Raw genomic sequence first — 14,107 nt, 5'->3', positions numbered from 1 at the left:
ACCATTCCAAGCACATCTGTATCTCTGCTTATCACTGGCCCCTCTGGACTGTACTCCCTCTCTTGCACTGTCTTTTGTGAAATCCTGTGTGTTCATCTTGTGTTCATCTCTAGGGCTGACCACTTTTTACCAACCACAACACTTCAGAAGCTCCAGGAAGTTCAGCATCTATGAGACTTTTCCTCTAGGGCTGACAGCAGCAGGCAAACACACTGACTCATATTTGATCAACTCCTCCTCTCTGCAGAGGCTGTCTAAATCCGTCAAATGAAATGAAGTGAGTGACTTTCTATTTAGCTGCTGTACAGGAAGGCAGAATTATCCACATGCTGGGCTTAAAGGCACATCTCACAGTCAAAGGTCTTCCTATCTCATCAATTTTCTAGAAACTTGGTTGACAAAATCTTGTGCTCACTCTTTTTCTTGTGCCTGCCCTTGTTTTCTTTTTCCCTCTATCCACTTAACAACAATCTCAATGGGAGATTGCACAGGCTTGCATACCTGGAGTAGGTGTTTATTTTCTGCATTATTCATTGAAAACTGTTTTATGGTTATTTTTTTTCCCCCTCCATTGGGGAACAAACCCCTACTATGGGTTGTATTTATCCCTGCATGGGGATGTATTAAAATATTCACAGAAGTGAGTGTTTAAGGAAAAGAAAAGCTCACACTTTGTCTCTCTTAGTGACTAGGTTTCCTCTCAGTATCTTAGCAGGGTCTTTGTCTTCAGTTCTGCTTTATTCTTCCTCCTAAGGACCTCAGTTAGGAGTTCACCCCAAGCTGCTGTTGCTGCCTAGGTCCGGACTCAAACTTTGGGAGTTTTGACTTGAATAACAAGATTAAATGCCTGCCTGAGCAACTTCTGTGGTCTTGGCTACCATGGCCTCAGATGACCCAGGCAGGATTTGCATATTATTAAACAGATAAACAGTGAAAGTTCAAACATTAAGGCACATCATGACTTGTCTATGCAGCTGCTTGTGCATGTATGCTTAACACTAAGACACTTTCCCTGGCAAGAAGTTACTGAGCACTATCAGGAGCAAATATTCTTGGAAAAATTATATGTCTAATTCCTTCTCATCAATATCCCAAAGAATTTTATCTCCTCTTCTGATTAGATGTTATTCTTTTTTGCTTTGAACAACTAAATGTTGTTCTCACACTAGTTAATGCCTAAATTATTTAGTTAATGCCTAATGTTTGCTTGAGAGTAAAATGATATCTTTCTTTGCTTTCTTTGCAAATTGCACTCGTAGAATATCCTATTTCAAGGATTAGGCTGGCAACTGGAGGCAAATGTATTTGTAAAACAAGCTTAAAATCTGCTGAGTGTGTAACAGAATGATGATAGCAACATAAGCTGTTCTATCAGAGTATGTGAAAAAACCTCTAATAACTTCCAGTTCTTCACAACAGAGTAGCAACAGTTTATTATGAATTTTAGATTAATTCCCTTTTTGAAGAAAATAGGTCTCCTTCATCTTCATAATTAGAAAAATAATGGGACTAGAGATGAGGCAGTTTTTCTAGACAGTCTCAGAATCAGGACAGGGATCTACAAGGGAAGTGGTGGGTTTTTCTTGTACAGAATAAGTGTATCACAAGGTGTTTTGTTCCAAGTAATTTTCAAATTGAAAACCCAAACAAATATGAAAGGCAGCAAAACCATAATTAGCTGCTTTCTGTTTTGGAGAAAGCAAACTTGCAGATTTCATACAGAATTGGTAAAAATAGCCAATATCCTCACCTACAGAGCTACCTACAGAAGCTAGAAGAGATCAAAGCCAATTTGCATTATTAGACAGGAAGAGAATGTATAGTCATGCTCATGGATATTTCTGTTCTCTGTTTAAAAAGAAACCAAATAGTATACTCAGCTCTTATACTTTAAATCTCAAAATAATTAGGAACATTTTTATAATAGAAATGACTATTTAAAATTTTTTCAGCCTGTAGCATGATGGGAAATTTAAAACTAGGAGTTCATAAAAGCCCCTGATTGAGAAGCTCTATAAGCCTCTGACTTTAGTATATAAAAATAAGGTAATATCAAAAAACATCAGTGTCTCCTACACATCAGACTCTTTCATAAGCTGGTTTTTAAAAGCTGGAGAAATTTGGGAACAAATCATTTTGAAGGCCGAAACAGTTCTTTCTGTCTACTCTGTGATCAAGAAGGAACAAACAGACACATTTTCCCTGTGGAAGTTGTCACAGAAGTTAGGCCAGTAGTTAGGGTTGTAATTTTGGAACTTATTTTATTTTCAAATATGTTGACTGTACTCTAACCCTGCTCATTAGAGGCACTTGATGAAAATGTGACTCACCAGCTGTAAGGGTTTGCCTGAGGATGAGATTTCAGAGGTTTTCAGTGATTGATCTCCAGTTACTACTAAGGGATGACAAAAAGGATTTCCTGGAACGGTGATCATCATCAGGGAGGGAAGGATAGACTCGGATTTTATTATAGTGATTCATGTTCCCTCTGGAACAGACATGAAAAAATCTATCCTCATCAATATGTCCTGCTCCAGCTAAGACACAAATGCAAGGACTGCATGAGCAGACCACTTTTAAAATTACATTAAAAGCAAGATATGTCATTGAAATTGTGTGATTTATACTAACTTGCTAGTGGGTTTTGGCTGAAATTACCACTAGTCCTCAGTCACAGTGTGCAAAGAATTGAATGAGTAAGCCTCAGTACAAAGGAAAATGAAGGTCATTGTCCTTCAAAGGACTTCAGATTTGAAACCTTCTTGGTTCAAAAGTGCTCTCAGCCTAGGCTGTAGCACAGGGCCCATAACAGCATCTGGTTCTCTGTGGAGGTAGCAGCCTTGTAAGAGTTGGTGTCTTAAGACAAAAAGGGAAATTGCAGCCAGTGCTGTCAGTGCCTGTCTTCACTGGCAGCAGGAAGTAAGGAGTAGATAAAGATGCACAACTTTCTTGGACACTTAACTTTTAACTGAGTAACTGGAGCCCAGAGTGGCGTGTTCTTGTATGTATGTAGTTGCTATGGGTAGAAAAGCTGCTGACACTGGTGTCTTCTTGAAATCAATAACATGGCTCCCATTGCTCCCAGGGGGAACAGAGGCCAAAGCTGCAAATCCTAACGGATGATTATGAATCAACCAAAGAGTTGCAGTATACAGTAACGCTCCACATGGCTGTGATTCAGAAAAGCACTCCATGTTCTTTGTTAGGGAAGTAAATCATGCAGCAGCAGGTGACATTTTCAGCATTCCAAATGCTCCTCAGGAAAACTAAACTCAATTTTGACTGTGCAGGTTTATGTACCTGATGCCTTCATGAAGTTTTTCCACCCTTGAGGATTGTTTGGGATTATTTCCTTCCTTCACAAACAAAAACAAACACAGCAAAACACAAAAGCACAAAGAAACAACCAAGAAAAAACAAACAAACCCCCCATTTTCTCTTATTTTAATATGTTCCAGTGTGCATTTGTTTCCACAGCTGATCACTGAAACCCCAAGGAGGCAACAGCTGTTGTGAATGAACAATCAGATTGCCCAGCTAATTAATGGTTTTAAATGGACTTGGGGTTTTCTTGCCTCTCCTTACTGTGATTTCAGTGCTGATGAAACTGTTAATAAACTCTTAATGAGGAAAAATGTTACATAAATGTTGGGGAAAGCAGGTTTTCTTTCATACTCAAAGCATACATAACACATAATTAAAATGTACTATGTATAGAATCAGAGCTTCATTTAACTCATCTCAACCTACTCGCCCTGTGCTGAGATGAATATATCCTGCTTCTCATTTGATGTGTCCTGTTGTGTTAAATGCACCACACTAATCTAAAAATGGCAGATTCTGCGGGTGCCCATGGTTGTTATCAGAACCAGACACTGCACGCTTGCAAGACGTGCCTCCACAGAGCGCCTCTACTTAGAAGAAAAAGAAATGTGTAAAGTGATCTCATTTGTCCTTTATTAACAGATTTCTAATCCATTTAATCCATTCTTTGCAAATGATCAACAGAAAATACAGTTTCCTCGTTAAAATTGATAGTGTATTATTCTTTTTTTTTAATGCAGCATTTCCTGGTTCATTCATAGTAAGATCACAATCAAGAAAGAACCGTGCAATCTGTAAGGATTTTTTTTAATTAGTTGGAAATCATTACTTTTAATAACTGCTAAACAGGATGCCTTCTTAACATAAATTTTTGAAGCATACTGATTTTTTCCAAGAGCTTTCCCAGAACTGCATTTTCTTTTAAGAGTGTGATTTTTAAAGATAGAGTGTTATATTTTAGAATCACTAACCAAAGGTTAAAATTCAGTGTGGAATTTCTAAGGAATCATGTATTTTTGGTAAACTCTCATTTTTTATAAAATAGACATGTGTCATCAGCTATCTTTCTGGTGTAAAATTCTGCTGTAATGTGTGTGATGTTAACCAGCCTCAGAACACTGAGAATTATTTAGCTCCTGTTCAGTGCCATGGGAAGAAAACTTATAAAATTATGCTTCTCATACCAGAGACCCAAAAGCCATTAATCAGTCTTCCTATAAAAAAATTTGCTTTAAAACTCATTGTACTAAATATTGATTTATTTTTAACCTTCTGTTTTCTAAGACTTTAGCACTTTCATTTTCTGTGTTTTGATCTGCAACTCTGAGGATATGAGTAACTTTTAAAGAGGAAGTGGAGTTTCTTCACTGACCACATAAATGCAAGAGCTGGGCTTTTATGAAAGATAATTAAATATTATGAAACTAAGGGTGAACCAATCCAAATTGACATTGCTGACACAACAGCCTAGAGCATGAAAAGTGCTGGATGCTAATGAAAGGAGTGAAGGGAAGATAAATAAATCTGACTCCTGGCATTGCATCCCAACAGCCAAGTATCTGCATCCAGAGTTCAGCTTAATCATTCCTTTTCCTCGCAGGCACTAGACAAAGGTTTCCTTACATGCACTTGTCTGTATTGCTGGGCAGAGATTTAGCTTATTTACATAAGGTGAAACTATTTGATGATTTCTACCCACTTACCACATGTGGCCTCCTCACAACTTTAGTGTTTATTGGTTTTTTCAGATAAAAAATTGCTTCTTATACATCTCTAACTCTGAGGTTACATTTTCTTTAAATGCTGTTGGTGTTGCAATGTGCTGAGTATATGCAGAAACAGAAGTACACATGCTTCTGACCTATATTCAGGGGCCAGAGAGGTGAATCAGAAAGGGAATGAGCTTTTCCTCTGTTTTGGCAGTGATATCCCAGCTTTTCTCATTACAAATATTGGAGCAGTGCCTCTGTGACTCAGTAGGTGAGCTCGGCCAACCTATTAGCTGAGTTGTTTAGTGTGGACTTTGATTAACTTGGTGCAAATTTAACTTTCTCTTGGAAAACCTAGCAGTTTGTTCTCTGTTGTTGCTACAGTGGTAGCTAGTATCTCGAGATCTACATTACAAAAATGAACAGATAACTTATTGTGTTGGCACAGATTTTTGTTTGGCATCAGCAAGCTGCATTCATGACTACTGACAGCTGAAGCAGCCAGATGTGTGTCTATGTGCACAGCTCTTCAACCACGTGGGCTTTTGCACAATAAATCCATTAGTGCTGATTGCTTCCCTTTCTCCAAAAGGCCCTGCTTTTTCACTTCGTTTTGCTATCTCTATCTCTAAATCAGCAAATAGCTTTTAGTAAAATCCTAAAGGGCTGGACATTAGTGAATTATATAATTTAATGCATTAGTTAGAAAATAGCAGACAAATTTGTTAAGGGTGACCCACGACTTTACTGCCTGCATCTTCTAGATGTAAAATGGATCTTTATGGCTTGGGTTTTCTTTTCTCGCCTTCAACCATCTTTATTCTTTTCTGAATGGCAAATGCCTCGCCTGTTTTATGGCTAGGAACACATACTGTATGAAAAAGGCACCTGCCTTCTCTCTGAGAAAGGAGTTAGGAAGCTACACTCTTCTGTAATATGTGCTACAGTCTGCTACAGTGGCAGAACATCCTCCTCTCTTGAAAGCAAATTATAAGTACATTTGTGAAGGTTTATCATCTTGGACTTGAAATGTAGCCTGCAACTTGAAAGTCAAGGTTCTTTCACAACAATTGGTGTGCTACTTTGGAGTCTGGCAACGGAAGGTAGCCAGAAAGAGAAGTGATTTCCCTGTGACCCCGACTATTTGTTTCACACCAATGTTTACGAAAGTGTTTGCACATTGCTCAGCACCCAAAGCTGTATGTTGTGCTGAAGTTATTACAACACCTCCCTATCAGCAGGAGAGGGCTTTCTTCCTCTCCATGCCCCTCCCACTGCCCAGTCCCCTGCTCTCCATTCTGCTGTCTGCTGCTTGTGTGACTGGTCAGGGAGCTGGCCTAGCCCAGAGGGCCAGAAGAGGGGGAAGGAGGAGGAGGCTGGGGCAAGGAAGAAGATTCCATCCCCTTTTGATGGTTCTAAGATCAGCTAGTGCCACAGCCATGAAGCACGTAGATTCTCCCAAAGTTTGACTTTTCTCTGGGTGGTTAGTCCATGAGTTGTTGCCACACAATATAGAAAAATATTTTTGAAGACTTGGGAAATGCTTCTGGATGATTATAGATATGAAAGCCTATATTAGGTTCCTCCTCAGGGAAGAAGTTGTCACAGTTTTTTTCTCAAAACAGTCTCCCCAAATACACCCTTAAGCAAGACAGAATACAGCTTCTTCATGAGGTGGGTCCTCAAGACAAGGTCCATGAGTCAAGCTCTTACTCATTTCCATTGACAGCCCAAAGAGTTTTTTAGGCTTGTACCTTCTAGGCAAACAGCACGATCAGAAATAATTGTAGTGATTCAGCTCTTCCTTCCAAACAACCCAACATTTGTTAATTCACTGGACATGGTTGGCAGTGCCCTTTGATTACAGGGCTGAGTCAAAATTCAGATTATGTCTACAGGTGCAAGAGTACCCATGCAACAGACTTTGCTTTTCCCAGAAAATATCTTGCTGCTTTCTCTCCCTCTAGATGTCTCTTCTTATACATCTTTGCTTACTGTTATGTTCCTTTAAAATTTGAATAACTGAAATCAGTCCTTAGTTATTGGACCTTCTGTTATCTCCACCATGGTGGTTTTCCCCTTAGGAAAACAGCCTATTCATCTCTTGACAAATCACTTCATACCAGCTTGCCTGCCCTGGCTGCTGTTTGCCCACAATTTGCTTTCTAGGGTGAAAGCTAGTGATCAACTGTTTTCTGACCCCTTCCCTGTCCAGCAGTACACAGGGAGCTGGAGAAGGACAAATACAGTTCATAAAAATAATACCCAAAACCCCTCTTTACCTACTGAGGGTTTATGTAGGGGTACAAAAAGGGTTGCCCCAGGAGTCTGGAAATCTTTCATAAAGCAACAAGTTAAGTATTTCTAGTTCACTTGTGCAAATGGAACAACATTTCAGGAGTCTTCAACTCCTCACCTGCATCTTTGAAGACTGAGCCTGGTGTGCTGAAGAGAAGATCATTGCACCTTGAGCTTACAGACACTTTATGGACTTTGTAAAAAGGATGATTTTGTTAACGATTAGCCAAGTCAGTAACAAGGCTGGGAAAACTGTTAATGGTATATTTACCCAAAAGTGCAGCTAGAGCAATTTGCAAAATGATGTATGATATCCACATGAGTACACAGACATATCCTGGGGGGAAATGGGCAGAGTTTTGTGAGTGGAGTGCAAACTTCCTGACTCATAGGGCAAATAATAGAATCGGGGGATTCCTTCCAAAAAACAGCATTATATAAGGGTAAAATTCACTCTAGTCATGGTAGATTTAATTTTATTTTTGCCTGCCTACACTTTGGGTCAGAGTAATAACTTGTGCCAAAGAGTCTTTGGCTCAGAAACATCCAGGTTTCTGCATGCTGCTGTGCTGATTGGACACTTTTGTTGTGCAAACACCAAATGATGTGGAGTACAGGCAAAAAAGAGAACTGGTTTGCACTGGGATGTGGCCTTATGGCACTCAGTCATTCCCTGCATTTCAGCCCCACCCCTGAAGGAAATAGCTTCTTTGCTTATGGATGCTGCCTCAAGTGCCAGTGGCTGCATATTAACGCCTACTTTGCTCCCTGCCTTTGCATGAGATCAGCTTCTCAGGGACGATTTGTGCTAGCCCTGCCTCGGCCTGTACTGTACAGAACAGTTTCTGCTCATCAGCAGGGCATGGTTTTGAGAGGCCTCTGAGCCACCATGGGCATCCTCTTCTGCAGGATGGGGAAAGGCTGCCAGTGTCTCCCATCTTCCACTGCCTCTCTGGGAGCCTCACTAACAGCAGCAGCCGATGGTCTGTTCAAAGGGAGCTTTCACATCTGTCTGTAACCATGGTGACCAGTGACTTGGGGCCAGTATCCTGGAGCTCCAGGAGCTAGAGATGTGAGTGCATGTGTAACGTTTCTCTCCTCTGGCACCTTCTTTTTTCCTGATAATATCTGCATGTTCTCCTCATACCATAGCCCTGGAGTTCAGACTTATGGCAAGCAGTTTCCCTTTGCATTTTTAAATATTTTAGAGGCTGTTTTTTATTTCCAAGGGAGAAACACTTGGCTTCAAAGAATATATTTAAAACAATATAACTTCTGTGATCATCCTTCATCCACTGGATGTACATAAATATATTCAGTCAGAAAAAGATGCACAGAAGATTATTAATATAATGCAAATCTTATTAAAATATGATCTGTCCCTTATTTTGCATTACAAACTGTGTGTTTGCTGAGTACTTTCTCTTTGCATTAAGAGGCTCAGTATTGCTGCTTGGCTTTCTGCCACTTTTCATTGCTTAACTCCTTTTGATAATTAGCAGCTCTTCTGTTTATTGGGTTTTTATTAGTTTAGTAAGGCATCTCCACTGGGCACTGTTAAATCTCTCTCTCTCTCTGTTTCTCTCAGCACTCCTCATACTTAGTGACTGGTTTCTCCTTCCTCTGCAACTCCATTTAGTGAACTCCCAAGCTTCTCAACCCAAAGTGTTGCACAGTGAATGTCACAGCCTGCAGCAGTTCAGGGGAGAGGAGAGTCCTTGTCACAGGCTGGCCCCACAGCCCACTAGTCCAGATCCCAGGGTGGCTCCTGCACAAGTAAATGGCAATCCTGGACACTGGAGGCTTTGCACATCCCTGGAGATCTGCAGGCAGGGCAGGACATGGATAAGCCATAACCTGAGAGACACTCACATAAACCTCTTGAAAAGAAGCGACATAAAACCACAACATCTGTGTAACATGTTTGCATAATGAAGTTAAAAAGTTACTGGGTATCAGAACAACTAAAGGGGGTAATGTGGGTACTGCTGAGGACTGGGGAATTATTTTTGCTGCCTCTTGTGCTCTCTTTGGGCTTTTAAACGAGTTTACTTACTCTGTCATGTACACAGCTGCTGTGGAAGCACATATATGTAAATACTCACTAAGATAGATACACCAGCTTTAATAAATGCATCTCTTCTCAATGAAACCTGTCCATCTGGCATATAGTAGTACACATATTAAAAGCAGGGGTAACAAGTAGAAATTCTGCTTCTGTGTGTCACAGTAGATATCAACAAACCTGTCTCTATTGCCACAATACTCTTTTCTATACCATAAGTGGTGTCTAGGCTCACACACTGCTTGTACTGTGGAGATGGAGGACAGGAGGGTTTTCCTCAGGAGAGCTAAACTTAAAAATGGGAATTCAATCCTTAAACATCACAGAGATGATCTTGGATTTTTTTCAGGAATACTTCTAGAATGCCTGAGACCTCCATTTATCTGCCATAGTAAAACAATGGGCTGCAGCCATGCCTACTGAGTGTGTGTGGGTCTGTCACATGGGCAAAGCTCCCACAGCCCAGGGGCTCTACAGCTCCTTCCCCCCCTTGATCTCTAAGGCTCAATATTACAAAGTGACAGACCTACTCTGCCCATGCTGAAATCTCTCAGCCTCCATGGAAACTGCCTGAAGTGGAAAGTTCTAAACACTTTCCAAGAGCTACCTGACACTCTGCAAGCTGAAGCTGTAGCAGTTTGTCATTTATTTATCTTTCATTTGCATGCTGGCCATCTTGCTGAATGGTGCCTGGTGCATACTTACACTAAGGTGTGGTGATGACACTCAGTCTATGTGAAGGTGCATCTGTGTGGTGAATATATGGTCTGCAAAGCCCAACTACTCTCTCCCTCTCCCTCTCCCTCTCTTCCTCTCTTTCTGAAAGGCTGAGGGCAAACTGTCAAATGCTTCTTCTCTGCTGCGCACTGTCAAATAAAGGTGCTTGTGAAGAAACAAGCTAGAATTTACAAAAAAATCTGGTAACTGGAGGAAGGAGGCAAAAAAGAGCAAGAAAACCTACCTACCTGCATACCTGTCATTCATCACTGGTATTCTTATGTTCCCCACTGAACCCTTTTAAAAAAAATAGAGGTACAGCTTATGACATCTGATGCTAGCAACAAACTGGAAAGTTTGGAAACTGAATCTTAGGACCTGTGCCTACTGAAGTCTGACTAATGTTTTGTGTCTTTGTTACATTGACTTGATCTCTGGTTCAAATTACAGCTCAGAAACTGAGACCATAAAGAGATAAAAGAGAAGTTTATCTGTATCAGACATAACCTTTGCATCCCTTGTACCTAGTCTCTCTCTGGCTGAATTGACATAGCTTGACAGGATGTGAGTGAAAAAGGAAATAAAATATTTCCAGATATTTTACCTACACAAAAACAATTCTTCCTCAACTTACCCTACTTTTTTTTTTATTTTATTTTCTACAAACATTTGAAAATGTGTTTATTTTAGTTGACGTTTCTAGGAGACTTTTTAAAATAGTTTTAGATAAACTCACTACATAGCAGAAATAATACATATGATTTCACCAATGAGTCACATGCAACAAATAATGAATTATGGATAGTAGAAGTCAAAAGAGAAGTCACAAGCCTAATGCAGCATTTAAATCCTGTTTGCAACATCAAATGAATGTGCTTAGATTCAGTTCTTTGCATATTTGCCAACAAACTGGCAACCATTCTGGTTTCCATGACCCAGAAAGGAATGTCACTGATTTCCCCTTGCTAGTTCTTGCTTTTCATACCTTGCTTTCCAATCTATTAAAATAAAATGGAAAAAAAAAATAGGAAAACATAAAATCAATAAATGTCCTTTAGATAAAACTTCAAAAAGGGCAGCCATTGGCCAGTACCCAGACACATCACAGCTGCCAGGAATTGCCAGCATTGCTGAAAGACTGAACCCAGAGAGGAAGGAGCAGGTGCCTGGGAGAGGCAAACTGCTGCAGCCCCTCTGCCCCCATCTCTATGGCCCCTGTACCTGAATGAGGCACATTAAAGGCCCTGCTTATGCTGGGTTTGTCCTGGGGTTACATATTCAAAATTTCTTTTACTTTCCAAAATCCTCATCTTGCCATTTCTCACAAGTGTTCTGATCATGCATATTAAATTCATGTGTGGGCATGGGTAGAAGAAACACAAAGCACATTTTGGTTAGTTGCAGTAGAGTCTGAGGCTTGGAATGATAGTGTCACTGCAAAATTTTTTATACCCCTACTTTGTGACCAAGATTGCATCTTTTATGTATCAAGCAGTCAGCCAAAATAGTTGCTTGCTTTTTCACCTTCTGGCCCAGACATTGGTATGATCTTGATCTAACACAATCTTTCTCTTCAGGATCACACAGCTCAACATCTGCTCTGCACATACCAGCCCATCTCTCTGACCCCAAAGGCGGAGCTGGCTGAGGCAGGGAGTGCATTTAAAGCAAAAGCAGGGAGGCAAAGCTGACTGACATAGCTCCTGGAGTGTGTCCCTGGTTACCTCCTTTGCAGATTGGCTATCAAACCAAACCCTTTGCCATCCCTCTTTCCCAGTTCCTTCACTTGCAGTTAGTTTCACTGCCTGTTCTTGCCCCTGTCCTTTGTCCATGGTTTACCTCCTTCAGCTTTGGTTTCCTCTCCTCCCTCAGATAAAATTGTGATGGTCTGTTTTCTCCTCTCTTCTTCTACTTTTTACTAGTGGACCAAGCTGCAGTGCAAGCCCCTTGCAGCAAAGACTGCCTTACTGAGAGTTTGTGCAGTGCCCATCACACAAATGCAATCTGTGTCCTTTTGGTGTTGCTTATCCAGCCCATCCACTGTATGAGGAGAGCACTGCCCTCCTTCCTGGGGATGTAACAAGGTGATTTTGGCCCCTACTGTCTCTGAAGACCCAGATGAAACCACATCATATGGGAGCTGCCTGATGATGAGCATCATCTTCAAGGAGGAATTAATTCTGTGACAAACTTCCTTTAGTCTTCATCGCTCTCTTTTACCCCCTCACTCTTCTGCAGCTCCATGGCTTTTTCACACTACAGCTCCAACAGCCAGTGGAGTCAAGATACTGTGTATTTTCCTGTCCATGCCCTCACAGGCTTGGTGGAAGCCTCAGGTATAATTTCCTCACACTCCTAGGACTGGTGATGCTGAAGTGGCATATCTGGAGCAGGGAAAACACCCTGTTTCTCACAAGTGAGCAGAGCTGTCCCAGGCTGGTGGCCTCTTTCTGTCCTAGCTTGTGAGGTTGTTGCCTGCTGCCTCCTCCCCTGCCTGAGGTGAGGGAGCTGCCTGCCTCCTCCAACAGCCCCAGCCAGCCCAGCTTGCCAGGGCAGCACTGGGAGACACAGGCTGGCAGCCTGTGAGCTGCAGGGACACCACTGCCTGTCACCACCCAGCACCACATGCTGGCCTGGGCTGCTGCTCAGCATCTGCAGGCTTCTGGGCAAGGCATGGCTCCAGTGAGACTTCCCAGGCTTGCTTGGGAGCCAAACATCAGCCAGTGCCAAGGAGATTTGGAGGCTGCCCCAGGGCTGCAGAGGCATCTGGCCACCTTGTAGGGAGCTGAGCAGGGTCTCACCATTCAAGCTCAGGAAGACAAAGCAGAGCACTTGAAATTCCCATGTGCTCCGTGTCCATTAAGTCTAGCTAGATAATGTTTTCCTGCTAATACTCTGTTAATGTGTTGGGCTTTGGGGAGGTCTTATGGCAAAGAAGAATGCTGGGAATGGGTCTGTGAGAAATGGTCCCAGAGAGTTGATGCTCATGTAGAAAAGGCAGAGGGATGTCTCCTTCCCTTAGGCCCTTCACAAAGCACCTCCTGGTCCTTTGCAGGGGCCTTGCTCCAGCTTGTCATCCTGCCCCTCCAAGCAGCTGCCTGGCAGTTACCCAGGAATCACAGTCACTTCTCCTCCCTCACTGTGAGGAGACAGGAGTTTGGAAAGGCCTCTGGAACCTCTGTTTGCAAAAGCAGCTCCTCCTACCCTCTGCCTTAGTCTAGCCAGCAATCAGAGGTTGCCATAGGAAGTAATGTGGGCACTTCTGCCACGTAGCTGATCTTAGTGATTCTGTGCCGTTGCGAGGCAGAGTTTCATCCCTGAGCTGCCTATGCAACCTGCTTTAAGCCCTAGCTCAGAGCAGTCAGTAACCCATGAAGGTGCCTGCTAACAGAAGAGCCATGGAGAAGTGAGCCTGGATACTGTTTATAAGGATAGACATTATTGTCAGTGAACCACACTTCGTGTGCAGCATTTGCTCTCACTCAGGACATGATGTCACTGCCTGTGAGTGGCTGAGCCTTATTCTGTGGTGTAGGAAAATTAATACTTTTGGTTGGTACTAGTCAGCTGATCCATTCCTGTTTGAAGGCAAATTTCATGCTGGAAAATGAGTGTGTAGTTAGCTGACAGAAAGGAAACAAAGGCAAAACTTTTCTCTACTACACAGAATGTTTTTGTCGTTGAAAATGATGCAATTATAATGAGCCTGATTCATTAACTCTCTTTTAAGAGTCACACACCTTCAGAGATAACAATCTACATTTTAATTCAGTTTCTAAGTGACTTAGTTTGACCTGTTTTGCTAGAAATAGTAATCCTGCTCATGAATGCCATCTGCCCATTCAGACTGCTCGTGTACCAAATAATATCTTCAAGGCTGGAGCTTATGGCTTTAACTATCACATGATACACAGTCCCATGCCTCTTAATCAGAGCATCAAGTGATTTATTCAATGTGCTTTTTTATTTCCTGCTGCAGCCTGCCCTCTCAGAA

This window comes from Zosterops lateralis (assembly GCF_965231275.1).
Source record: "Zosterops lateralis genome assembly, chromosome: 3".
Classification (NCBI taxonomy): domain Eukaryota; kingdom Metazoa; phylum Chordata; class Aves; order Passeriformes; family Zosteropidae; genus Zosterops; species Zosterops lateralis.
This window is presented reverse-complemented; position numbering follows the sequence as displayed.